We start from the raw sequence: 27,699 nt of genomic DNA on the forward strand, positions 1-27,699 counted from the left end.
CCTTCCCTGATCACTGCAGCAGCTACTGACTGCATCCATAGTTGTGCTTGGGTGTACACCCAAGAGCTAGTGAAACATTTTCGCTAGCTGTGCCTAATGCATTAATTATTAATTCATGGTCTTGCTCTTCAGTATTCTCCCATTCTGGTAATACTTTGGATAACTTCCAATGGTTGTCACCCAGTGCTAGTAGGGAAGATTGCAAAGGTTGCTGTAATTTAACCAAGTCGTTCCCTACTGTTGTTAGTTTATTCATCAGTACTTCTGAATCTATGGTATTTAGCACTCCTAGTCCAGTCTCTAGTAGCCCAGTGAGATCTCTTTTACTCTTAAAGTTGGAGGGCATTTGTTTTTGAAGCCAAGTGGCCCAGTCCATGAAAGTATTTCTGAGAAATGGGGTGCACTCTGGCCGGATATCTGAAGCATTTACCTCTATTCCCATTTCTACTCACTTCAGAGACCATTCCGGATTGACCAGCAGTCTTTGGATTCCTGTTTTCTTAATAGCATACGGCCCAATTTTAGTAATCGTAGGAGCTATAGGCTGCTCCTCTACTTCTGGGATAAGTGGCTGTGGGGTAGTAATAGCTTTCTTTTGTATTGGAGGGGTAGTTCTAGTCCTGTTCTTATGATATTCAACACACACTTGAGTGATATTAAAATCAAGATCATACTCTCTTATTGCACATCCCTCTAGTTTTAGTCTAAATTCAGGACATCTACTCAAACATTTGTCACAGCATTCAGGGCTAATATGAATGAGTTTCATGGGTGGTTGGTAAGCCTCATGGAACCCATCTTGCACAAATGCATAGTTACATCTCCAAACATTTCTCCCTTCCCACAAACGTGCATTTGTAACCTTTATAACCTCATTCAGGGCCCTACGAGAGTGGGGATCATAGGCCCTTCCTTGACACTGGTATATTCCAGTTACGTTGTACTTGTGTGGTATTGGCTCCTGTTACAACTGTGGCAATAGTGATAATAGTTACGACCTTCTCTATTATGTCCATAATTTCTATAGGTCCATTTATTCGCTGTTGCAGGTGAGCTTCAATTTCAGCTCGTTGTCACCTGGTGTAACTTTCTAGACTCCCTCAGGAACTTTCTTCACTCGGGAGTGATGGATCCAGGCTTTCTGTTCTTTAATCTTGATTGCAGTAAAGGTAGTGAGGAGCACTAGGTAGGGTCCTTCCCACTGTGGTTCCAGGCTTTTTTCTGCAAAAGACTTAACATATACATAATCCCCAGGTTGTACATCATGTACTGGCCTATCTAATTTTCTGGTATGAGCTCTAGCTACATATTTTTTAATTTCCCTTAATTGTTTGTTCAGGGCTACTATATATTTATGTAGGGTTTCTTCCCCTACCTGTGTTGGTGTGATTCTTTCTTGAACTGCATATGGTCTCTGTCATGTTTTGACGCTGGCACAATGCCAGCGCCCCATGAAAATACAACCTACCAATCAAATGCTGTGAAATGTGATCAAGAACAGAGCAAAGCAGGCCAAACTTAATAACAAAGGAAAAACTTTATTACACTACTACTACTACTACCATAAAAGGAAAAGAAAGGAAAGAAAAAAAAAAAAACACACAAAATTTGAAATGAAAACCTTCCAAAAAATTCCTCCTCCCACCACCTAACTCCACCAAACCACAGCGAGACCCATTTGGATCCTTAATCAGGTTTTCACCCTTCAATATAATCAATACTGAGTCCATCCGGGAAGAGAGGAGTCCCCCTTGCACCATAGACCCCCAGGAAACACAGCTGCCACCTCTTGTGTTTCCAATGTCACACGTGGCACTGCCCAGACACACCGGCCAGTGTGACATTCTCCTCTCCATGTCACAGTGCTCTCACCCCTGTGCATGGACAGAGACTGCTTATAGGGCCCCTTTAAGGATGCTTTGCCAAGGACCACCAGGAACAACAGTCCAGTATCACAATTCGGGACTAGAGTCCCCCCCATTTTCCCCTGGGGCCGAGGGTCCAAGGACAGAGATCTCCTTCTCTTCTTCTCTGAAGATGGAGGGCATCCTCACACCCTCCTCAGCTCTCTCTGTCCATTCCAAAACTGGTAGTTGCTGAAGAAGGTCTCTTGGCTCACCAGTGCATCCCCCTAAAATGCAGTCCCTCTTGAAAGAAAGAGTGGTTCAGTCTATGGTAAACAAGCAGAGTCCAGCCAAAAGCCACTCCATCATCTCCTCCCCAACCTTCTTCTCTGAACATCTGAGGTCCCAGGCTGTCTCTCTTTCCTTCAAATTCAGGAGGAGTCATATTTCATAAAGCCTTCATTTCACAGGAAAGGGTTAAAATTCCCGGACTCCCCGGACGGCTGAAATCTCAGCCCAGGACTCTGTCTCCAGTCTCCCACGCTGGGCATCTTCCCCCCCCCCCCCTTCTCCTTCTCCTCCGCCGGCAAACTCCCAGGTGTCTGCTGGCTCTCTATCTCTTTTCCCTCTAGCTTAGGGGAGGGGGAACAAAAACATCCCAGATGTTCTCCACCCTTCCGTCCGCAGGAGGTGGCCCACCTTGGTTCCGATCCTTCACCCCCTGGCCTACCTCTGCCCGGGCTGGGCAGGGGAGGTCCGTACCTTGCGATGACCGGAACCAAAGAAGGGCGAGTCCTCCTGGAAATTCCGCTTTTAACCCCTCTGTGTTCTCAGAGGCGTGTCCACCTTCAATTGGTCACCCCAAGTGTCAGTATCCAAACCTGACCCCTGACTGGACTGACTTCTTCCTTCCAAAAAAAAAATTCTCTTCCTGTGTCAAACCATGACAGTCTCCCATATAATATTTCAAAGGGGCTCAATTTTTCTTTTGTTCTTGGTTTTGTCCGGATTTGCAATAATGCTAATGGGAGAGCTTGGGGCCAAGGTAGGTTTGCCTCTTGTCCCAACCTTACAATTTGTTGTTTAATCAAATGATTCATCTTCTCCACTTGGCCACTCGATTGAGGATGATATGGGGTATGTTACTCCCAATCTATCCCCAGGTGATAGCTAATTTGTTGCACAATTTTGGAGATAAAATGCGGCCTTCTATCTGAGGATATGGTGGCTGGAACTCCAAACTTCGGTATTATTTCTTGCAACAGTGCTTTGGTTACATCTCGTGCTTTAGCAGTCCTAGTATAAAAGGCTTCTGGCCAACCCGAAAAGGTATCAGTCAATACTAGGAGATAACGATATCCCCCCCTCCTAGGTAATTCTGTAAAATCGATTTGCCACTGCTGCCTAGGTCTACAACCTTTCTTAATTTGTCCAACTTTAGGCCTTGGGATGTTTTTAGGATTAGTTCGGAGGCAAAGGCTACATTGACAAGTTACTTGTATTATTGTGCCCTGTAATTTCCAAGCTATAATTTTTCCTTTCAGATGGTTATACAGGGCATCTATTCCCCAGTGTGTTTTTTCATGCTCTTTTTGCACTAATGACCACAACAAATAGGAGGGCACCACAAGTCTCCCTTCTTCTGTTATAGCCCATCCTTCTTGATTAAAATTTGCTTTTTCTGCCTTAATAAGTTTCTTATCCTTTTTATTGTACACAGGCTTACCTTCAATAGAAATCTTTTCATCTGGGATTAACGTTGTTTCCACTGTCTCCTCAAATACCTCACCTTTGGCTGCGTCTTTTGCCTCTCTGTCCGCCAGCATATTCCCTTCTTCCAATTCAGAGCTCACTTTTTGGTGTGCCTTAATGTGCATGATGCCTACCTTCTCAGGTAGCTGCACTACATCTAGTAGTCTCAGTATTTCTTGTGAATGTTTAATATTCTTCCCTTGCGAATTCAACAGTCCTCTTTCTTTCCAAATGGCTCCATGTGCATGAACTACCCCAAATGCATACCTTGAGTCTGTGTAAATGTTAATCTCTCTTCCTTTTGCCAACTCTAAGGCTCAAGTTAAGGCGATTATTTCGGCCTTCTGTGCAGAGGTGTTTGCTGATAACGGTCCAGACTCTATTACTTCTCTGCTTGTGGTAACCGCATACCCAGCATGCATTTTTTCACTGATGACATAGCTGCTTCCATCAGTAAACCAAGTCTCAGCACCTTCGAGTGGGATGTCCTTCAGATCCGGACGGCTGGAGTAGGTGGCTTCAATGGTCTCCAGACAGTCATGGATCACTGGTTCTCCCATACCCCCGCTGAGAAAGGAAGCTGGATTCACAATGTTAGTTACCACAATTTCAGCATCATCCTGTTCTACTAGCATAGCTTGGTACTTTAGAAACCTCTGTGGAGAGAGCCAATGTCCCCCTTTTGCCTCAAGGACTGCAGACACTGTGTGAGATACTAGCACAGTCATCTTCTGGCCCAGGGTGAATTTGCGTGCTTCTTGGATGTTCACTGCCACTGCTGCAACGGCTCTGAGACACCCTGGCCATCCTTTAGCTGCCGTATCCAGCTGTTTGGAGAGATAAGCCACTGCTCTCTGGTACGGGCCTAAGTTCTGTGCTAGTATTCCTAAGGCGATCCCTTGTTTTTCATGGGAAAACAGGAAAAATGGTTTACTCACGTCTGGAAGTCCTAAGGCTGGAGCTGACACGAGGGCCTTCTTTAGTTGGTCGAAGGCTTGGGTTGCTTCCTTTGTCCACTGGAGATCTCTGCTCTCTTCTGTGATCAGGGCATACAGAGGTTTTACAAGTAACCCATAGTTATAAATCCATAGTCTGCACCACCCTGTCATGCCTAAAAAGGTTCTCAGTACTTTCACTGTCTGAGGTCTCGGGGTCTGACATATTGCTTCTTTGCGATCTTGGCCCAAGGTCCTTTGTCCAGCACTCACTTCATAACCCAGGTAAATGACTGTTTGCCTCACCATTTGGGCTTTCTTCTGGGATACTCGATACCCCTGCAGGCCCAAAAAGTTTAGGAGGCTTACTGTCCAATCCACACATGTTTCCTGGGTCTGGGTGGCTATCAGGAGATCATCTACATACTGAAGCAACTGTCCTTCTCCTGGTGGAGGTTCCCAAGATTCTAAATCCTTGGCAAGCTGTTCCCCAAATATAGTAGGAGAGTTCTTGTATCCCTGTGGTAATACACACCATGTGAGCTGGTTCCTCCGTCCAGTTTTGGGGTTCTCCCATTCAAATGCGAAAATTTTCTGGCTGGCTTCGTGGAGAGGGAGGCAAAAGAAAGCATCCTTTAAATCTAAAACGGTAAACCATGTTAGTTCAGGTGTTAAACGAGTTAACAAGGTATAAGGGTTAGCAACTACTGGGTACAAGTCTTCAGTTACCCTGTTAACAGCCCTTAAATCTTGTACTAACCTGTATAACCCATCAGGCTTCTTTACTGGCAAAATGGGGGTATTAAAATCAGATTGACACTCTTTTAACAGTCCTATTTGCAAAAAAATTTCTATAATTGGGCTAATCCCTTGCCTATCTTCTTTCTTCAGGGGGTATTTTTTAACCCTCACTGCCCGTTCCCCCTCCTTAAGCTTGATTTGTATAGGTACTGCATTCTTTGCTCTCCCTGGTATATTAGAAGCCCATACCCCAGGGAATATTTGATCCATTATTTTCCTGAAGTTTTTTTCTTCTTCACTTACAGTTTCAAGTTCTTTGGTTATTAACATTAGGCTCAACAACTCCACGTATTGTTGGTTCTTTACCTCCAAGCTAATGTCTCCATTTTTAAATATTATTTTTGCATCCAGCTGCTCTAGCAGATCCCTGCCCAAAAGTGCAGATGGAGCATTAGGCATATATAAAAACCGGTAAATTTCCCATTGCTTTCCCAATTTATATTTTAATGGTTTGCAAAAATATGCTCTTTCAGATTGGCCAGTAGCCCCTTTTACCATAACATAATCATTTGTTAAAGGTATTAGGGCCTTATTTAACACTGAAAATGTTGCCCCTGTGTCTACTAAAAATTCCACTTCCTTTTCTTTATTCCCTAGTTTAACTACAACCAGAGGGTCCCCTAGGGTAGGGCCCTCCGGTCCTCCTCAGTCCTCCTTCGCATGAGCAACCACTCTTTCTCCCCCCCGATCGCTTTTTCTCTGTTCGTCACCTCCTCTTCGTTCTGGGCACTGGTTCTTCCAGTGTCCAAATTTCCTGCAAAATGCACATTGATCTTTTCCCAGTCGGGGTGGTCCTTGTCTTGGCAGGTCTTGCTCACATTTTTCCTTTCCTTCCCCCCTTGCTACTGCTACTAATTTCTTCATCCCTTGTTTATATCCTTCCTCCCGGTTACTAAAGACTCTCCATGCTTCATCTAATAGAGTGTCCAAGTCTCGGCTATTTGGGCCCCGGATCTTCTGAAGTTTCCGCCTGATATCTCCTGTGGATTGTCCTAAAAACAAATTTATTAGTTGTTGTATTCCTTCCTCTGATCCAGGGTCCAGAGTGGTGTATCGCCGCATCGCGTCTTGTAGGTGATCTAAAAAATCAGAGGGTGTTTCAGAGGGACCTTGTTTAACAGCATACAAAGCTGACCAGTTTATGGTCTTAGGAATTGCTCGTTCTAGTCCTTTCGCTATAAAGTCTTGATATCTCTTAAGCTGTGCTAATTCATCAGGTTCATTGGGATCCCACATCGGGTCCTGAAGAGGAAATACATTTTTAATATCTTCTTGTGTTGATACGCAAGCATCCTCAGCTAAGTCCTTGGATACCTTTAAAACCAACTGCTTCTCTGTTTCTGTTAAAGCATCAAGTAGTAACTGCATGTCTGCCCAATCAGGTAAATGCTGCTTAACCATAAACTTTAACCTTTTGGCAACGCCTATCGGGTCATTTCGATAACCCTTAGCAGTCTTTTCCCAAGCCTCTAAATCCATTGAGAAAAAGGGGACCTTAATTATCCTTGGCTCCCCATCAGAGGCTATAGCTTGCCTTAAGGGTGCTTGTATGACTCCTTTAGTTTGCTTTCTAGCTGTTTGTGGGGGTGGGTTCATTCTGGTTTGCCTTCTGGTCCTTGACGCTATTGGACCTTGTGGGGAAGGCCTGGGACTTGGTTCAGATTCATCCCATTCACTATCACTACTGGGCAATGGTGGATAAAACCTCGAGGGTTCCCCTGATCTAGGAGTTGGTGGGGAAACTCTTGCTTTAATTACTGGTTTTTCCAGGGTAGACGAACCAGAGGATAGGTTAGGGGAGGCTGAAGTTGGTGAGGGTTCTGATTTTACTCGTTCCCCCACCCTCTCCTCTACTCCCCTCCCTTTCTGGTTTCTAGGCGGTGGTAAAAGTGCCTCCGCTGTCCCTTGTTCTAAGATCTCTGTTGCATACACTTTACTTGGGTGCGAGCATCTTTGATTTATTGAACATGTGCTGCAACACCGTTTGAGCTTTTCCTTGTTAGCCTTATTATCCTTTTCAAGAGCCAGTACCAGTGGATCAGACGGTGGCCTAATCCCACAATCCCTTTGCTACTCAGGGTGATTTCGAAGACTGAAAAACATATCAGCATAAGTTACTTCTTGCCACTTTTGTTCACGCCTAAGGAAAAGCATTAACTGTAATAAAGTCTCATAGTCTAAAGTACCATTTGCTGGCCATTTCAACCCCCCATCAAGTCTATAGAGTGGCCACCACTGTGTAGAAAATTTAACAAGTTCCCTTTTAGTTTCACTACCACCATAGCCCACTAGCGCTTTCCAGTGTGTTAAGATGCACCCTAAAGGGGTTCCCCTAGGAATCTCTTTGCTCTCATTTGCCCCCATGTTCAGGGTTTTTCTTTTCAAAACGTCTTTTGATCTTATCCCAGTTCTTAAGCTTTACCTGGTATTCTTCTGGTACAAAAATATGCTGGCCACACTCAACTCTAAGTATTTCCACTGGTTTCTTCAAAGTTCCTGAAACTCCATTTTCCAACAATTCAAATATTTTACTGCTACCAGGAACCTCTTGACCAGTCACTAACAAAACTTGTATAACTTTCTGTGTAGCCTCTTGTTCTTTTGAACGACAAAAAGCACAAATTCCAGTCTTAGGTATTAGCCACCTGTACCCTTTTCGGACCCACAAATCCTGACAGACTACACACCGAAATACAATCCACGGATTACAATAACAATCTTTATTTGGGCAGGGGAATACTCCTGAACCAGGCTTTCGGTTCCTGTTTCTCCCGGTCCTGGTCATATAGCTATGCTAGCAGACAAAAGGGATAAAACAATTTGTTAGTTAATTTTCACCTTTTCTCCCTTCAAAACAAGGTTCAGAGCAGCAGCTGTTAAGGAAAAACTTGTTATACAAAAGAAAAAGGGAAAAAGAAAAAAACAAAGAAAAAACAACAAAAAAATTGCAAGTTATTAATCACTCATTAAATCAAATCCTCTGTTATGTTTTGCTCTGGGTATATTACTGTTAAAATTTGTTTAAAAACTGTAAGCAAACTTTCATACACTGTAGGAAGTTTGCAGCTAAAAGCCAAGCGTATCTCCTGTCACACTGTAAACAAAGGACAAATGGAAATCTTACAAACTATCAGTCCAGTTTCGACCGAAATTTCGCGACTCCACACTGCACTGAGAGCTGTGTGAACCGCTACTATAGCCTGTTCTAAAAATTGTTGGATTGCTGACCAAATTTCTCTCACCCTTAGATTGAAAATGTTACAAAATGCAAAGTTCGGCTGCGTATTCGCAGCTGCAAAACCAGGTTTCTCTTTTTCCAGGAGGACCTAAATTCTAATAGTTTAGGCTCACAAAAAAAACCACCCTGGGGTTTTTCACAACCCCGAACACATTCAACAAATGTTCTAACAAGGTCTTGCTAAAATCACACAAACTTCAGTCAAAACACAACACAAATCTTTCAACAAGGAGTGGAGGGGAGGGAAAGATAAACTACTAGCAAACACTCACTCGCTAAACCTGGGGTTTTCTAGGCAGTTGAAAAATGTATCCTGAGGTCACAGAGCCTGAATTCTCCTCTAGTTATCTGGGAGACAAATGACCTCTTAATCACCAGGACTATCTTGAAAGTGGTTTAGGCTTTTCACTTCACCCTCTAGCTATAAAACAAAAATTCAACTTACAAAGCTTTTCATCCAACAACATATCAAATAAAATTTTCACAGTCAAAAGCACACGCTGCCCAAATTCGCACAAATACACACAATCTAAGCACCATGCAAATACTTTAAATCAGTCTGCACTCCCAAAGGTCCGTATTTCTTTGCAAAGCAAATAACAATTTCACAAACTTCTTACAACTTCAAGTTCACAAAGCTCCTAAAAACACTTACAAAAATTAATAACACACGCCAAATCACACAAATTATAATGCTCACAGCACTAACTCTTACAAACTACAACAATTACAATGCTCAAATAGTTTTCCACAGCCTAAACACGCAAAATCACAAACTCACTAAACAAACACGGATCCGGTTACAATACACACATACAGCGCTTGGGGCCACAACCCAAATTGTCACAGCAGGACGCTTCGCGTCCCAAGGTTCAGACTAACCACCCAAATTATGGATTACTAAGGTGCACCTTCCAAATTACAAACTGAGATCAGAGCCACCCCTGCTCCAATCCAAATCCACAACACCACAGCCGCTGCCTCCTCTACGAGGCACAGACTACCAAACTTCTGGTGCTGCTGCCTCCTCTACGAGGCACAGACTACCAACCTCGGATACGAGACGTCTCTCGTGTCTTTTTAACTGCCTATATAATAAGGTACCTTCCCTCAAATATAAACATACCTCTTGTCCGTAGTCCAGTAGGTTCTGGTCTTTCCCCGGCTAGTCTGCGAGATCGCAGGATCCCTCTTCCCAGAAATTTCTGGGTGGGCGCCCAGAGGGGTCATGGACCCCACCGGCCCCACGGCCAGAGAGAGCAGTCCTCCTGCCTGGCTCACCAAAATGATTTATTAAAAAAATATGGATATTGATCTAGTATCGATATCCAACTGTGACAGACAAAAACTCTCTAACAGTTTAAAGTTAGAAAGTGTATGTTTATTCGACGCCGGGCAGTGTGCGGGATAGCTCCCAAATACACACCGCGCCTTCCAGGTGATTACAGAGTCTTTTTATCCATACAAGTATTGAATATACAAAATACAAATACATATTCATAATTTTAGTACATCCCATTCCCCGCTTCATATGCTAATCACTCCAAAAGCTGTTAAGCATGCGTAGTTTGTCCCTTGAAATGGGTCGGTGGTCCCTTTCATGGGGAGGGGTCCCAAAATGAGGAAGCAAATGAAGTCTTCCTTGTTCTGACCTTTCTACCTTTTCAATGCAAGTATGACAAATGAACTCTTGGTAGAACTCCCATTCCTTGTCTTCAATTGGTTTCAGAACAGAGGAGGCCCACAATTGTCTTATGTTCCTAAAAGCTATTTATCAGTTTCTATATTCTTCATTATAAACCCAGCTAACTAAACATTGTGCTGACAAGCAATTAATTATTAGTTAACTACTAACTCCTAACTTCATCAAGGCCTACTCATTTATTATTATTATTTTAATTAACTCTAGTAAGGCTTATTTCTAACTAAAATCTTAGCTCCTCAAAATCTCTAAATGCCTTAAAGTTTACGTTTCACTGCGGCGGTGTTTTTTCCGCTGTCTGATAGTGCAGCCATCCTAGGACGTGGATCGAGTGGATTCCTGCTCTCGTGATCAGAGCTAAAAGGTAGTGTGTTTCAGTTGGGTATTGGGAGAGTGGTGAAAAGTGAGGGAGGGAGGGAGGGAGTGAATGAATGAGGCGTGTCTGTGAGGGGAGTGATCTTTGAGTGTGTTTGTGTTTGCATAGTGAGAAAAGCCGGTGGAGACCCTTGTTGCTATTTCATTGCAATTTCTGTTGCTTTTTTATTGTCTGATTGCTGCCGTGTCGGTGTGTTCTGCCTTATTGTTGTCTTCTCGCTGCCTTTTATTGTTTTACTGTAGTTTCTGGTAGTTCCTTTGTTGTTCATAACTTCTTAGTTCATTTGTGGTACGACACTGCCATCTTGTGTCAAAAATTATAATCGCGGCAGAGTGAGAATTTTGATTTGAATTGAGGGTGTCTTTAAGGTTTTGAGAGGAAAATTTGTAAAGGAGCAAAGTAAGACACGAAGAAGGAGATAATGTGATTTGGCCAGAGTAGAGAAGTCCCTAAAGCTAGCCCATTAGGTTGTATTATAGCACACTGGAAAGAAATTGCAGGAACGGGAGGTACTGAAAATAAATCCACCCTTATTAAATACTGTAGTCATTGGTGGCCTTTATACAGGCTAGATGAATATGTAAAGTGGCCACCTATGGGAACATTAGATTATGATACTTTTTTGCAATTAATGTTATTTTTAAGGAGGGAGGGAAAGTGGAGTGAAGTCTTGTATTGCGATATGTTCTTCTCCTTCCGAGATCATCCTGAATGGCAGAGAGATTACAGGATTAGAGTGCCCTGTGATCCCGTGGTGCTAGCTCTAGAGAAATAAAATAAAGGAAAGAAGGACAAATTAAAGAGATGCTGCTCAGCCTGTAGCATTGGGCAGAGGTGTATAAAATTGCATAAGGTATACCAAGCTGAGGCCCAGGACCAAGACTTGGTAGACTTATGGATACTCCCTCCCAAGAGACAGGAAGAGGAAGAGGAAGAAAGGGATGCAGCTCCAAGTAGCTCATCTCCTAGCAGAGCATCCTGTAGCAAATCATCTCCTAGTAGGTCAGCCCATAGTAGTTCATCTCCTAGCAGAGCATCCTGTAGTAGATCATCTCCCAGCAGGGCACCTTCCAGCAGTCCAGTGGCATCTCAGACTAGACAACAACAGATGGTAATAGCACCTCTGAGGGAGGCAGTAGGGCCAAATGGGGAGCCAGTGATAGTTAAAGCACCCTTTTCAAGTATCGATTTAGAATCATGGCAAAAGGTTGCTAAAAACTATCGTGATGACTCAGAAGCTACAGCACGGCGTTTGCGATACATGATTAAACAACATAACCCAGACTGGTCTGATATGCAATTATTGTTGGAGTCGCTTACTGAGACAGAAAAGCGGTTAATTTTGAATGCTGCAGGAAGTCTAGCAGAGGAATATTGTAAGAACCAGACAATAGATGTAAAGGACTATTTCCCCCTCCAGAAGCCAGAATGGAAACCAAACAGACCAGAAGACATGAAGAAATTAGAAAGATACCAGGAATGGATAGCGAAAGGGCTGGAACAAGCAATTCCTAAAACCATAAATTGGTCAGAGTTATATAATGTTAAACAGGGTCCCTCTGAATCACCATCTGAATTTTTGGAACGGTTAAGAGATGCGATGCATCGCTATACAACCTTAGATCCTAGAGAAGAGGTGGGCATTCAACAATTAATACACTTATTTTTGGGTCAATCAGCAACAGATATTACGTGCAAACTTCAGAAGTTTAAAGGACCTGATATGAGAAACTTAGAAAAATTAGTAGATGAGGCATGGAGAGTGTATAGGAATAGAGAGGAAGCATATAAACAGAATGTGAGCAAACTGATGTCAGTGGTAAGAGCAGAAAAAGGGGGAGGAAGACAAGGTCAGCGAAACCCAGGGGGTTCAGCCCGACTGGGCAAAAACCAATATGCATTTTGTAGAGGGTTTGGACATTGGAAGAATGAATGCCCCAAACGGAGAGGGGACAAGGGAAGAAGGTTGGTTGCTGGTGTCAAGGAGGATTGAAGAGGACCAGGAGATCCTACCCCAGATGATCCCCTGGTTATAACTATGAGGCTGGAGGAAGAAGGGGAAAGGGTAGAATTTCTAGTCAATACAGGATCAACATACTCAGTTTTAAATAAAACCCTTGTGCCTGTGGGAAAAGAGTACATTATGGTACAAGGAGCCACTGGCCAATCTGAAAAGGCTTATTTTTGTAAACCCCTAAAGTACAAGTTTGGGAAACAATGGGGCACCCATAAATTTTTATATTTACCTAATTCCCCAAAGGCTCTTTTAGGAAGGGATTTATTGGAACAATTACAAGCAACTATTAGTTTTAAAGATGGAGAGATTACTCTGGAGGTAAATGATCAACAATATGTGGAGGTATTGAGTCTAATACTAACAGTCACTGAGGTAGAAGGGGAAATCAGTGAGGAAATTGTTAATCAAGTGTTCCCTGGGGTATGGGCCTCTAATGTGCCAGGAAAAGCAAAAAATGCACCCCCTATAGTAATTAACCTTAAAGAAGGGAAACAGCCAGTCAGGATTAAGCAGTATCCTTTCAGGAAAGAGGACAGAGAAGGAATTAGGCCAGTGACTGAAAACTTTGTACAGCAAGGATTATTAAAGGAATGTCAATCTGATTTTAATACCCCTATTTTACCTATTCGGAAACCTGATGGATCATATCGGGTGGTGCAGGATTTATGAGCTGTTAATAAGATCACTTAAGATCTTTATCCAGTGGTAGCAAACCCATATACCCTATTGACATGTTTAACGCCTGAACTAACTTGGTTCACCGTTTTATACTTGAAAGATGCCTTCTTTTGCCTTCCTCTCCATGAAGCCAGTCAGAAAATCTTTGCATCTGAATGGGAAACTAAAAGTGGATGCAAAACCCAGCTCACATGGACACGACTTCCACAGGGGTTCAAAAACTCCCCCACCTTGTTTTGGGAACAACTTGCAAAGGATTTAGAGGCCTGGGAAGCCCCACCAGAAGAAGTAAAGTTACTGCAATATGTAGATGACCTCCTAATAGCCACTCGGACGGAAGAGGCATGTGTGGCTTGGACGGTGAGTCTCTTAAACTTTTTGGGACTACAAGGGTACAAAGTATCAAAGAAAAAGGCTCAGGTGGTAAAGCAAAAGGTGATCTACCTGGGGTATGAGGTTAGTGCCGGACAACAGACTCTGGGGCAAGACCGTAAAGAGGCAATATGCCAGACCCCACAACCTCGGACAATGAAGGAACTGCGAACCTTCTTGGGAATGACAGGATGGTGTAGATTGTGGATGTACAACTATGGGTTACTTGTTAAACCTTTATATGAACTTATAGCAAAGGGGAATAAAGACCTCCAGTGGACGAAGGAGGCCACTTGAGCCTTTTCCCAGCTGAAGGAAGCTCTTATGTCAGCCCCAGCCCTAGGATTTCTGGACATGAGTAAAACATTCTTTCTGTTTTCCCATGAAAAACAGGGGATTGCCCTGGGAATACTGGCACAGAACTTAGTCCCCTATCAAAGGGCGGTTGCTTACTTCTCCAAACATCTAGATGCAGCGACCAAGGGATGGCCAGGATGTCTCAGAGCCGTGGCAGCGGTTGTAATAAATACCCAAGAAGCATGTAAGTTTACCCTGGGCCAGAAAATGACTGTACTTATGCCTCACACAGTATCTGCAGTGCTAGAAGTGAAAGGGGGACACTGGCTTTCCCCACAGAGGTTTCTGAAATACCAAGCTATCATGGTAGAAGATGATGTAGAAATCGTGGTAACCAATATTGTCAATCCAGCTTCTTTCCTTAGTGGAAATCAAGGAGAGCCAGTACATCATGACTGTCTGGAGACTATTGAAACCACCTACTCCAGCTGCCCAGACTTAAAGGACACTTCTTTCAATGACACGGAAACTTGGTTTACCGATGGGAGCAGCTATGTCATCAGCAGGAAATGACATGCTGGGTATGCAGTTACTATCAGCAAGAAGGTAATAGAATTGGGGCCTCTACCTTCAAATACCTCTGCACAGAAGGCCGAGCTAATTGCATTGACACGTGCCTTGGAAATGGCAAAAGGAAGGAAATTAAATATATATACAGACTCAAGATATGCATTTGGGGTTGTGCATGCACACGGGGCTATTTGGAAGGAAAGAAGATTGTTAAACTCTCAAGGAAAGAACATTAAACATGCACAAGAGATAGTGCTCTTGCTGGAAGTGGTCCAAATGCCTGAGAAAATAGCAATTATGCACATAAAGGCACATCAAAAGGTGAGCTCGGAATTGGAAAAAGGAAATGAACTGGCGGATAGGGAGGCAAAAGAAGCAGCAAAGGGTGAGATAATAGCTGAAGCTGCCCTGATTCCAGATGGACAGATAATTCCTGAAGGTAAGCCATCATACAACAAGAAAGATAAAGAATTAGTTGAGGACCAAGGGGGAACATATAACCAGGAAGGATGGGCTGTAACTGCAGAAGGGAAACTGGTCATCCCCTCCCATATATTATGATCTCTAGTAAGAGAACACAGAAAGACACACTGGGAAGCGGATGCCTTGTATCATTACCTAGTTGAGAAAATTACTGCCAGAAATTTGTATACCACCATCATCCAAGTGACTCGGCAGTGTGATCTTTGCCAGCAGTGGCAAATTGATTTTACAGAACTCCCAAGAAAAGGGGGGTATAGGTATTTGTTGGTATTGACAGATACCTTTTCAGGGTGGCCAGAAGCTTTCCCCACTAGAACTGCGAAAGCTCGGGAAGTAACCAAAATACTATTGCAAGAAATAATACCACGCTTTGGAGTTCCAGCCACAATATCTTCAGATAGAGGACCCCACTTTATCTCAAAAATAGTACAGCAGGTTAGTCACCACTTGAGCATAAACTGGGAACTCCACACCCCTTACCATCCTCAGTCGAGTGGCCAAGTAGAGAAAATGAATAATTTAATTAAACAACAAATTGTGAGGCTAAGGCAAGAAGCTAATTTTCCCTGGCCCCAATCTCTCCCATTGGCATTACTGAGAATTAGGACTAAGCCAAGAATTAAAGAAAAGTTGAGCCCATTTGAAATGTCTTACGGGAGACCGTATGGGATACCGAAGGGAATGTCTACCCAGATTGGGGAAGAAACAATGACCTCCTATTTGATAGCTCTGAGTAAACAGCTCAGAAAAATTGAAAAACATGTGGCTGGAACTCGGAGCAGGGGGTTGGATGGGCCAGTGCATAACATACAGCCTGAAGATTATGTTTATGTTAAGTCTCTTGCAGAGAAAACCTTGGAACTACAGTGGGAAGGACCATTTCAGGTATTACTTACCACATTCACTGCAATTAAGATTAAAGAACAGAATGCTTGGATTCATCATTCACAAGTGAAGAAGGCCTCTAGAGCCCCTTGGAAAGCGACACTGGGTAATAATGAGCTGAAATTGAAACTTACTCGGGAAAGATGAATAGATTCTGGGTAAAAATGTTAGCTTGGAATATTGTGTGTCTCATGAATCTAGCCATGACTGTAGCCGAGACTAATGTAAAACCACGCATGTACCATATCACTGGGAGGTATGTCTGTCAAGGAAGAGCTTATGATGCACAGTCTCGTAAATTGCTGAATTAAATGTTGAAGGTTACAAATGCTAATGTCTGGGAAGGGAGAAATGTTTGGGGTTGTGAATATGCATTTGTTCAGATTGGACATCATGGGTCTCATCAAAAACCTATGGCGTTACTCCAAATTGATTCTGAATGTTGTAAAACCTGCCTGTCCGATTGTCCTGCATTTAGACTTGAAATACAAGGGTGTGCAGTTAAGGGTAATTAATTGGATTATAACATTACTCAAGATTGTGTTGACCCTCAGGATAAGGATGAGGAAACAAATTTGCCAACTCAGAGACCAGAGGAACCTACAACTTCTCAAGTTCAAACCACCCCAGGGAAAGTAGTCCAGCCTATAATCACTAAAATTGGACCACATGCAGTCAAAAAAAGTCGGGATACAAAGATTATTACTGAATCCAGAATGGTCCCTGAAGCGAGTAGAGGTGGAAATGCAGGTGAATGCTTTGGCCATTTGATCAGAATGCACCCCCTTTCTTAAAAATTCCTTTATGGATTAGACTACTTGGCTGTAGAAGCAGGTACCTGATACTTTTAGGCAGAAAAGGGAACTTACGGGGATACTAGGAACAGGACTGGAGATCCTGAACACAATAGACTCAGAGGTAATAATAAACAAATTGATTGCAACTGGCAGTGACATAGTTAAACTACAACAGCCCTTACAATCTTCCCTACTAGCACTAGGTACAAGTCAGTGGAGATAGTCTAAGATCTTACCAGAATGGGAAGGCATAGAAGAACAGGATCATGGCTTAATAGTAAATGCCATGGGGACAGCTAAAGAAAATATGTCCCTGGCTCTTGGATGTGTACAAGCACAATTATGGATGCAATCAGTGACTGCTTCAATCATTAGGGAAGGTAGTGAAGGTACATTCCCTTCTGAGATTCGCAAAATTGTCTGGGATCATGCCTCTGATTTAGAGAGAGAACTTCAGTCATGGTGGATCCTGGTTAATTTCACATATAATCCTGTCACGAGCATGGTAACTGCCTTCGTTCTAACGATACACAATGCATCAGTAAGTCTGATATACCCAATAGTAGCCCTAGGACTAAACCATAAGGGAACCATCTTATATACTTCTGAACACAGGACGTGGGCAAGGAAGGTTGAAGGGGAATGGAAAACCATTAATATAGAATCGTGTACCATGAGAAAACAACTAGGGTTCATATGTGAGGGGAATGTAGATATTGATCAAGATACTTGCTTGGATACAGAGCAGAGCATTTGTCACTTTGAAGTCCACTCGATCAATCAAACAACTTCACTTGTGTATGTAGGTCGGGGTTGCGTATGTCTCAGGACTTCATGCCCCTCAATAACAGTGGATGAGCTAATCATAAATGAAACCCAATCCAATTTATGCATCTGTAATTTTATTAGAATCAAGGGCTGTGACTTTTCTTACTTCGCACCCGTGATATCCCATCAGTATATAAAGGCAAATCTGACTACGGTACAAGAAATATCACCCGTGCCCATAGGGATGAATTTAACTTTGGTCAAACAGCTATTAAAACATGAAGAATTGAGAAGAATTCTCATAGAAAGTAGAGAGATGAGAAGGAAAACTCTGATTACCGTACATCATGACACAAAGGCCATACAAAGAGTCTTTAAGAGATTGGAAACAGACACATCTCACCAATAGTGGGATGTAACATTTGGATGGTCACCAACAGGGACTGGGTTACTTAATGCATTAGTTCATCCAACCATTGTGTTACTCATCCTGATTGGCATGAGCATGGTTCTGTCTGTTGCAATGCTAATTTGGAACTGGAGGATGTTGCAACGAATAGCAATGTTAACCTCACTGTCAGCAGTACATGGCAGAGCATTGAGTGATGCATATCGTAGAAAAGGAGAAAAGGGAATTTGGCATTAAGTAAAAGAATTTACTATTTTCTAGAAAAGGGGGGATTGAAACAGGGGATTTAAGGGTTAATAGGGAATTTAGAATGATTTAGGCAATAGATGCATGAACATATGGTATACATTATGGATCCCCTGAAGAAAATCTGTTACCTATCAAAATTGTGCTGAGCCGACAAGAAAAAGGGGGGCCTCTGATGGAAATTGCTGACCTTGCTAAAAATGCGAAGCAAGAAGTCGACTGCGCATGCGAAGACATCTAAGTTCGAAAGTTCAATAGTGTGGAAGACGATGGCAACTTCATCTCACCAGACCCCAGCCTCATTTTTGGGACCACTAACTCAATAAAAGAACGAACTATGCAGTCGCAGCTAATTTCCATACCATGCAGAGAATGGGCGGGGATAGTTATTGAATATGTATAAGCGCTATAAAATATGCATGACTTTTGTGAATAAATACGGGGATTTGGGAAGATTTTGTCCCCCTGTGTGCGGTGCTGGATAAAATACATACCTACTTTACAACCCTTGGTTGTGGAGTTATTACCGTGTATCACCTCAGTTTACCCAGCAAAATGTGAATTCTATCTCAACCTGGGACAAAATTGGAACGTTGTTAACAGCTAAGGCGGAGCAGGGAGACAGGACAGTGTCTCAATTTTTCCCTGTGTTAATTTTGATTCAGAAAGAAGTACTAAAGAGGGAAGTAAAAGGACAGCCACAACAAGCCTCCTTTTCTGTGGCTTCCCCTATCCTGTCTCCCAAAACCTCTGCCCCTGAACTCAGAGGGACATGCGAGTGAAATGCGAACGAAAAATCAAAACCCCACAATTCCAATAAAGATTTGTAGGGGCGGTATGTTTATTACAGCGCTGGGCACACATGGGAATTGTTTTCCATCAAAGGACATGCACGCCCCTGAGAACTCCCAATCCTTTTTTATTATTCTTACTAATTTACATATGCATAGAATTTTACAATAGGTTCATGCATATTCATTCTGCTGATTTCACATTACACTTAGTTAGTTACACTTGTACTCAGTTTTTGTCAGAAAGTACAGAAAGAACTCCTGGGTCACTCTGCCCTGTCTGTGTCAAGGTCCAAGGAGTCTTTCTTATCTCCTATCTCTTTAGCTTGGAAATTTGCATTCTTTCTCCTCAGCTGGGGCAGTTTTGCTAGTGCTGCAGTTACCAGACTAAACAGTATATTTTACTTATGTTAGCAAGCTCAAAGTGGCACATTTCACCTAAATCCAAATGGATTTGTACCTTGTTAAATTTTCATTCTGTCTCATTCCTCTCTTTCCCTAAGATGATAAATTCTTTTACTTAATACAAATCCTTATGTTAATGTGTCCCTTAATGCTTTACTATGTACATTTGACTTACTAGGCACAATTACAATAGCACAAGATGTTCTCAAGCATACACAATCTTTACTAGTATATACAAGCACAGTTTTCTGATCAGTGACTGGATGAATCTCGAAGTGGCAGATACTTTGTTCAGCATCAAGACACACATCTTGAGCATTAATAGAATTGCTTTCACAAATGTATCCTAGTTGTTCCCTAGTAGCACAAGATTCTAAGTTTACTGTTTGCCTCTTTTCGTTCACCTTTCGTGCCCACACCCTATATTCTGAGGGGTAGAGCACCATTTCTCATTATTTAATCCTAGTGCAATGATGGGGTGGATAACATAAACAGTGGCATTGCGTACAGTAAGTACAAAGGCAGTGGCCACATTAGAAGCAGGATCATAGGTCACAGATGCTCCTGAGATTTCTTTATATAATCAGAAAATTTACCATAGTCCACCAGGGTTGGAACTTTCTCTCAGAATCAATCACATTATCCTAGACAATCCTTCAAATTTCAGCTGGAAAATTATTTTCACCCCCTCCCATATGATCAAAGCTGCTGTTGCCTGCATCCAAAATTGTGCTTGTATAAAACTGAAAGCTATAGACACGTTATCTTGAACCATACCAAGCACTCCTACTATTAACTTGTGGTCTTGGACCCCAGACTTTAGGGATAACTGTAGGGGTTGTTTTAAGTTTCCCAGTCCACCTGCTGCAGTGGCCAGCTCTCTCATAGATCCAGTGTACTGATTAGAACCTGGGACCAAGGCCATTCATCATTTTTGGATAGACGTATTCTAGGACTTCAATTACAATTATACAAAAAAAATTTCTCTAAATAAAATTACAAACTACCCCCCCCTGCAATACACTCATTTTGCCCGAATAAGTTTTAGTCTCAGTTCATTGTCTTGGTGTTAGTTTCCAAGGGGCTTCTGGGGCCTGCTTCATTCGAGCATGGTGGATCCAGGCATTCAGCTTCTAAATCTTGATTGTGGTGTAGGTTGTGAGAAACATCTGGAATGGTCCTTCTCACTGTGCTTTCAAAGTCTTTTCTGTAAGAGACTTAATGTACACTTAATTCCCAGGCTGTATGTTATGTACTGGTTCACTTAGCTCCCTGCTCTGAGTTCCAGCCACATGTCTTTTCATTTTGTTTGACCTGTCTACTTAAAGCCACCATATAGGTCTCCTGCACTATTCTGGAAATGAAATGTGATCCTTTGTCTGGGAATATTGTGACTGGAACTCTGAAAGTGGTATTATTTACTCTGGTCACTTTGACAGTTCTGGTGGGGAATGCTTCTGGCCCCCCTGAAAATGTATTTGCCAATACTCATAAATACTGACACCCCGCTTTCCATGGAGGTTTTTAAAAGCCAATTTACCACTGCTGTCCAGATCCATGGCCCCTCCCAATCTGACCAAGTTTTGTCTGGGGGTATTCTTGGGGTTAGTTTGGAGGCAAGGATCACACTATCAGTTCACCTGAGTGTCAGTGGCATATAAATTCCTGGCAATGATCCTTTTAATCAGATATGTGTTCTAAAAAGCCTGTGGAAACTACCACTTAAAAATCAACACTTCATTTCAATGCACTCTGTAACACTGGCAGACTTGGTCATTCTGGGAAAGGAGCTACACTTTATAAAAGCTTTAAAGTAGTTAGGCCCCAGTGTGTTTTCTGGTGCTCCTCCCTTACTAGTGACCACATGTATGGGAAGGGATTTCTAGCTCCCTTTCAATGGTAGCCCACCCCTCTTGGTTATATGTCCCTTTTGATTAGTATTATTATATTCTGGATTACCTTTAAGGGAAATCTGTCCATAATTACCTCACCTTTTGCTGCTTTCTTTGCCTTTCCATCCACCAGATCATTTATTTTTTCCAATTCTGAGCTCACTCTCTGGTGTGCTTTAATATGCATAGTTCCAGCAGCCCGATTATCTCTTGTGCATGTTTGATGTTGTTTCCTTGTGACGTTAGCAGTCCCCTTTCTCTCTCTAGACAGCTCCATGTGCATGCACAACTCCAAATGCATATCTAGAGGCTGTATAAATGTTTATTCTCTTTCCTTTTGCCATTTCCAAGGCACAGGGCAGTGCAATAATCTCGGCCTTCTGCCCAGAGGTGCCTGTTGGTAAGGGTCCAGATTCTATTACCTCTCTGCAGGTAGTGACTGCATATTCTGCATGTCGCTTTCCAATGGCAACGTTGCTACTCTCATCAGTAAACCAGGTCTCTGCATCATCCAAAGGAGTGTCCTTTAAGTCTGGGTTGCTGGAGTAAGTAGCTTCAGTAGTCTCCGGGCAATCGTGGTGTACTGCTTCTCCTTGATTTCCACTGAGAAAAGAAGCTGGATTGACAATGTTAGTTACCACTCTCTCTATATCATCTTTTTCTACCGTGATGGCCTAGTACTTCAGGAACCTCTGTGGTGAGAGCTGGTGGCTGCCCTTTACTTCTAGTACTGTGGACACTGTGTGGGACACTAGTACAGTCAATTTCTGTCCCAGGGTAAACTTGCGTGCTTCTTGTATATTCAGCACGACTGCTGCTACAGCTCTGAGGCAACCTGGCCATCCTTTGATATTGCATCTAGTTGCTTGGAAAAATAAGCAACTGCCCTCCGGTATGAATTCAAGTCCTAAGCCACATGGGAGAATAGAAAGAATAGTTTACTTACATCTGGAAGTCCCAAAGCTGGAGCTGACATGAGGGCACTCTTTAGTTGGTGAAAGGCCCGCGTGGCTTGCTTTGTCCACTGGAGATCTCTATCTGACAGTCTGTAGTTATAAACCCACAGCCGGCACCACCCTGCCATGCCTGTGTCTTTTTCTTTAATACTCTGTATCCTTGGAGTTCTAGGAAATCTGAAAGGCTTCTTCCTTCTTCCTGTGGAGTTTCCCAAGATTCTGGAACTTTGCAAGTTGTTTTTCAAACAGAGTGGGGGATTTTGAAGCCTTGAGGCACATGGACCATGTGAGCTAGGTTTTGCGGCAGCTTTTAGGGCTTTTCTATTCAAATGCAAAAATTTTATGGCTGGCTTCATGGATAGGGAGGCAAAAGAAAGCGTCTTTCAGATCTAAAACAGTAAACCAGTTTAGTTCAGTTGTTAAACAAGTTAGCAAGATATATGGATTTGCTACCACAGGACATAAATCCTTTGTTATTGTTATAAATGAAAATTTGACCAGCCAAATTTAAAATTAAAAAATAAAATAAAATATTTGCAATCAAATTCTATCTAGCCAGCCACAAGGAAAGAACAGAGCCGAGCCCGGGGTTGGCCCTGGGTGTGCAACAAAGAGGTCAGCCTCAGCAGAGGTTTTCCTCTATGCCCACACACCTCCATCCTGGCACAAGCTGTTTTTATAGGGAAAATTCCGCCTGAGGCCAAGATTTCGGCAGTCAGTCTTTTCTTCTATTCAGAGTCCATATGCTAATAAGATTTTATTTTTTGGTGATGAGGGAGAACAATTCAGTGTCTGGAGTCGTTGAATCCCGTGATGAAATTTACGGGAATGCTGCATTCACATGTATCTGTCTGAGGATTTCCATGATATCCATCCCGGGTCGTTCACAGAATGATCAGCACCTGGGGTCCCGCATCTCTCCAGACACGGCCCATCTCCTGGCGAGCCGCACCGTCTTACTTCTAAATCAGTTTCTAATATACACCCAGTCTCGCTTGTGAGGGTGGGGGTTGGGGGGCGGGCTAATACAAACAAGCATAATCTGACAAGTATCCAATATTATATATTTCATACAAGGAATGGCGCGAATTAGGTTTACTACACATAACATTATCTTATTGACAGCCCTCAATCCTGTACTTTCAATTATTGGGCTGATTTCTTCCCTATCTTCTTTTTCAGAGGGTGCTGTTTAATTTTCACTGCTTGTGTCCCTTCCTTAAGCTTGATTACTATGGGGGGGAGTACTTCGCCCTCTGTGGTACATCAGAGGCCCATACCCCTGAAAATACTTGTCCTAATATCTCTTCATTAATTTCCTCCTTATTTTCAATGGCTGTTAATGTTAAACTTAACACGTCTATTTACTTTTGATAATTTACCTCCAGAGTAACCTCTCCATTCTAGAATGCTTAGCGAGTTTGGTATATACAAAAACTTGTAAATACCCCATTGTTACTTTAAAGGTTTGCAAAAGTATGACTTCTCAGACTGGCCAGTTGTTCCCCACACTACAACATAATCATTCTCCACAGGTACTAAAGCTTTATTTAAAACTTAATATATCGCCCCTGTATCAACCAAAATTCCACCCTTTTCCTTTCTTTTGATCCCACTGCCTCTCGCAGAGGGGGTCTGTTACCTCCTACTTCTGGATGAGATTGGACTGCCAGGAGAGGGATGGGTTCAGGTGCGTATACCTTTGGAGCCTGAGTCCTCTTCCCTTTTGGGGAGGTCCTCCTCATCCTCCCGTAGCTTAGGAGGAGCCTTTAAAAAAATCATGTATTTCGCTTTTGTGCTTCAGCATGATTGTCACTATAGGACACATGAAAGCACAATGCGAGCCGCTGCTATTGCAAAGGTAACAAAGAGAAGGTTTTATTTCTGACTCCAACATTTATACTTTTCCAAAGGTGACAGTGGATTGGAGGGTGAACATGCCACCTCTCCAACGACACTAGATAAACTACCAGTACATCAAATTTCTCCGCCTCTATGAAGAAATGCAAAACAATAGGTTATTCACAGAAAGTTGTGTGAGAAAGTTTTCTACAAGAATGTAAACTCAGAAGGCTTTAGAAAATCTTAAAAATCAAGGTGACACATGATAAACTTTGATTTCACACATCGCTGCCTTATACTGCATGCTGAACAACACATTTACTTTTCATTCTCTTTGTTCTGTTTTCTTTTTCAAGAGCTAACACCAGTGGGTCAAAGGGAGCTCTGAACCCACAGTTGCTCTGTCATTCTGGGTGATTCTTTAAGGCGAAAAACATATCAGCATACAAGACCTCACCTTATTTGCTTTCCCATCTTAAAACAGCATTAATTGCAATATAAATATTTTTATTTTCCGAGCTGCCCCTACTGGTGGCTTTCTCCCAGCGACCCCCCCGCCAAAGGGCTAGTTTGGGACCCTCTTTGCTCTGGTTAGTTCTCACTCCTTATACTATTTTGTTTCCACCCAAGCCTCACAGTCTTTTCTCAGTTTTTCTCCCACACAGACTTCCAGGTGGCAGGTATCAGATGCAATCTTCCACACATAAGCTTTAAAATCTCAGGTTCTGAATCGGCTTGATTGGGAAACTTCGATTTACACGTGGGGACTAGAACAGCAATATTAGCCCTTCTCACAAACTCTGCATTACAATAGTATTCATGCAAGGTGTCAGCCTCTTAATGCACCAAAAACTCCTGGGAATTGCCTGCAGGCTATTCCGTTTATCACTTTAGCATTTCTCTTTTATTTAAACTCTGTTTTACAAAATCTCAGTCTTTTCTATTTCTCTTCCCGCACAATCTAATTAAAGCATTGTTTCTACTGACACTTATTTTGCTGCCCTGCAAAAGGCTGTGCCTGTTACAGCAAAAACTCTGATATGCCCACAAACACAGAACCCCTGTCCTTATCTCAAATTCATGAGAGTCAGGGTTTAAGTTGCTGTGGGGGAGGAATTGCTGGATTTCCTCTAACTTGTTTTACCACAGTTAAACATAAATCACCATACTGTAGCTCTTCTGCATAAAATGCTACACTTGTTGCTGTTATGTGTAGTAGATACAATTTGCGCCATTTCTAGTATGATATATGTGATATTGAATATTTGTTGGAGTATACACGTTTGTATTAGGAGTCCCCCCCACCCTTGCAGGCAAAACCTGATGTATTTTGAAACCTGATTTACAAGTAAAAGGATGTGACTGGTCCAGAGATGGGCCGTATCTGAAGCGATACAGGGACGCCCAGACACTGATCATCACGTGAATGACTCGAGATGGAGATCATGGAAATCCTCAGACAGATACATGTGAATGCAGCATTCCCGTAAATTTCATCAAGAGATTCACCAACTCCGGACATCGAATTGTTCTACCTCGTCACCAAGAAAAGAAATCTCATCAAACTATGGGACTGAATAGAAGAAAGGTCTGATTGCCGAAATCCTGGCCTCAGGCAGAATTTTCCCTATAAAAACTGTTTGTACCAGGATGGTGGTGGGTGGGCATAGAGTAAAACCTCTGCTGAGGCTGATTTCTTTGTTGCACACCCAGCGCCAATCCCGGGCTCGGCACTGTTCTTTCCTTGTGGCTGTCTAGATAGAATTTGATTGCAAAAGATTTTTTTTTTTTTTAATTTGGCTGGATCAATTTTCATTTATAAGATTGCAAACAAAATCCTAAAATCTCCATAAGCACAACCACACAATCCCGAGAATCAAATTGCCACAATGCAGGGGAAGAACCACACAAACTCACTGGGAAAGGTGGTATGTCCTAAAGTGTCCACTTTTCTCAACACAACACAGCATACAACACTTCAGCACCTATCCACATCAGCTTCCTCTGGTCCACACACACTCTGGACATAATCAGAATAACAGCAGACAGTAAAATTCTAGGAATCAAGTCCGAACCACTGGGGCAGAGGAACTCCTCAAGTTTGTCTAGCCTTATCCCAGCTGGCACCTCGGGCCTCACTTGGCTGCTTCAGATGCAAGTAGAACTCCCCCCCGCGCTGCAGCTACACTCACTCGTTCGCTCGTTCACTCTCTTTATACACCATGCACTCACACGAGCAAAAACACATTAATCACACAGTGTCCGGACACAAGCATACAAACTTTGGGTTCACTCGACTAACCCCCAGAGTTGCTATTGGCCGCTCTATCGAACAATGAACCCATCTCCAATCCAGCTGCCTTATCAGCCGGGGTGCCTGCAGGCACAGGAACGAGGCTGTGCACTCAAACGTCTCTTGAGTGACTGACCGGCAGTCCTGTTTCTCTCTCCTCCCAAGGCCCTTTCGATACATACAGTTTATCCTCACACCAGCAGGTCGTTGTCTGTCTCCACAGGTGGCAAGCTGAGGCAGAGCGAAGCCCCCTCCAGGGAAATTCCCCAGGGTACGCCAAGGAGGTCTGTTCTCCTCTCTGCCCCTGTGAGAACAGAAACCCTCCGACCTGGCTTGCCGTAATGAAACGTGGATGAAAAATCAAAACCCCACAATTCCAATAAAGATTTGTAGGGACAGTATGTTTAGTACAGCGCTGGGGGCAGGTGGGAACTGTTTCCCCTTCAAAAGACATGTGTTCCCCTGAGAACTCCTGATCCTTTTTTATTACTCTTACTAATTTATATATGCATAGAATTTCACAATGGGTTCATACATATTCATTCTGCTGATTTCACATTACACTTACAGCTAGTTACACTTATACTCAGTTTTTGTCAGAAAGTACAGAAAGAACTCCTGGGTCCCTCTGCTCTGTCTGTGTCAAGCTCCGAGGAGTCTTTCTTATCTCCTATCTCTTCAGCTTGGAAATTTGCATTCTTTCTTCTCAGCTGGGGCAGTTTTGCTATTGCTGCAGTTACCAGACTAAACAGCATATTTTACTTATGTTAGCAAGCTCAAAGCGGCAATCTCAAGCTACGCCAGGGAAGGTTTAGGTTGGATATTAGGAAAAAATTTTTCAATGGAAGAATAATAAAATACTGGAATTGTCTTCCTAGGGAGGTGGTGGAATCACCATTTCTGGATATGTTTAAAAAAAGACTGGACTTGGCACTTCGTGCTATAGTCTAGTTGTGGTGTTAGGGCATAGGTTGGACTTGATGATCTTAGAGGTCTCTTCCAACCTCATTATTCTGTGATTCTGTGATTCTGTGATTCTGTGATTCTGTGATTTCACCTAAATCCAAATGGATTACTACCCTGTTAAATTTTCACTCTGTCTCATGAGGTACCCTGAGAATCGCAGGATTCCTGGCACAGCCACTGTTTCCCTGGCCTCCCCACCTCCCGCTCAGTACCCTGGCTCTGTCAGTTGTGTGCAGGCTGACAGAGCACTTTCCCTGCCCCCCTTTAACCCAGTTGGCGCTTTCCCAATCTCACATTCTGACCCTCCCTCTGACCATGTGCTCGGGGACCAAGATGACGCCGGCCACATGGCGGCCCCTCCTAACTACCTTTCTTCTTCCCGCA

The sequence above is a fragment of the Taeniopygia guttata genome, chromosome W (assembly GCF_048771995.1).
Source record: "Taeniopygia guttata chromosome W, bTaeGut7.mat, whole genome shotgun sequence".
Lineage (NCBI taxonomy): Eukaryota > Metazoa > Chordata > Aves > Passeriformes > Estrildidae > Taeniopygia > Taeniopygia guttata.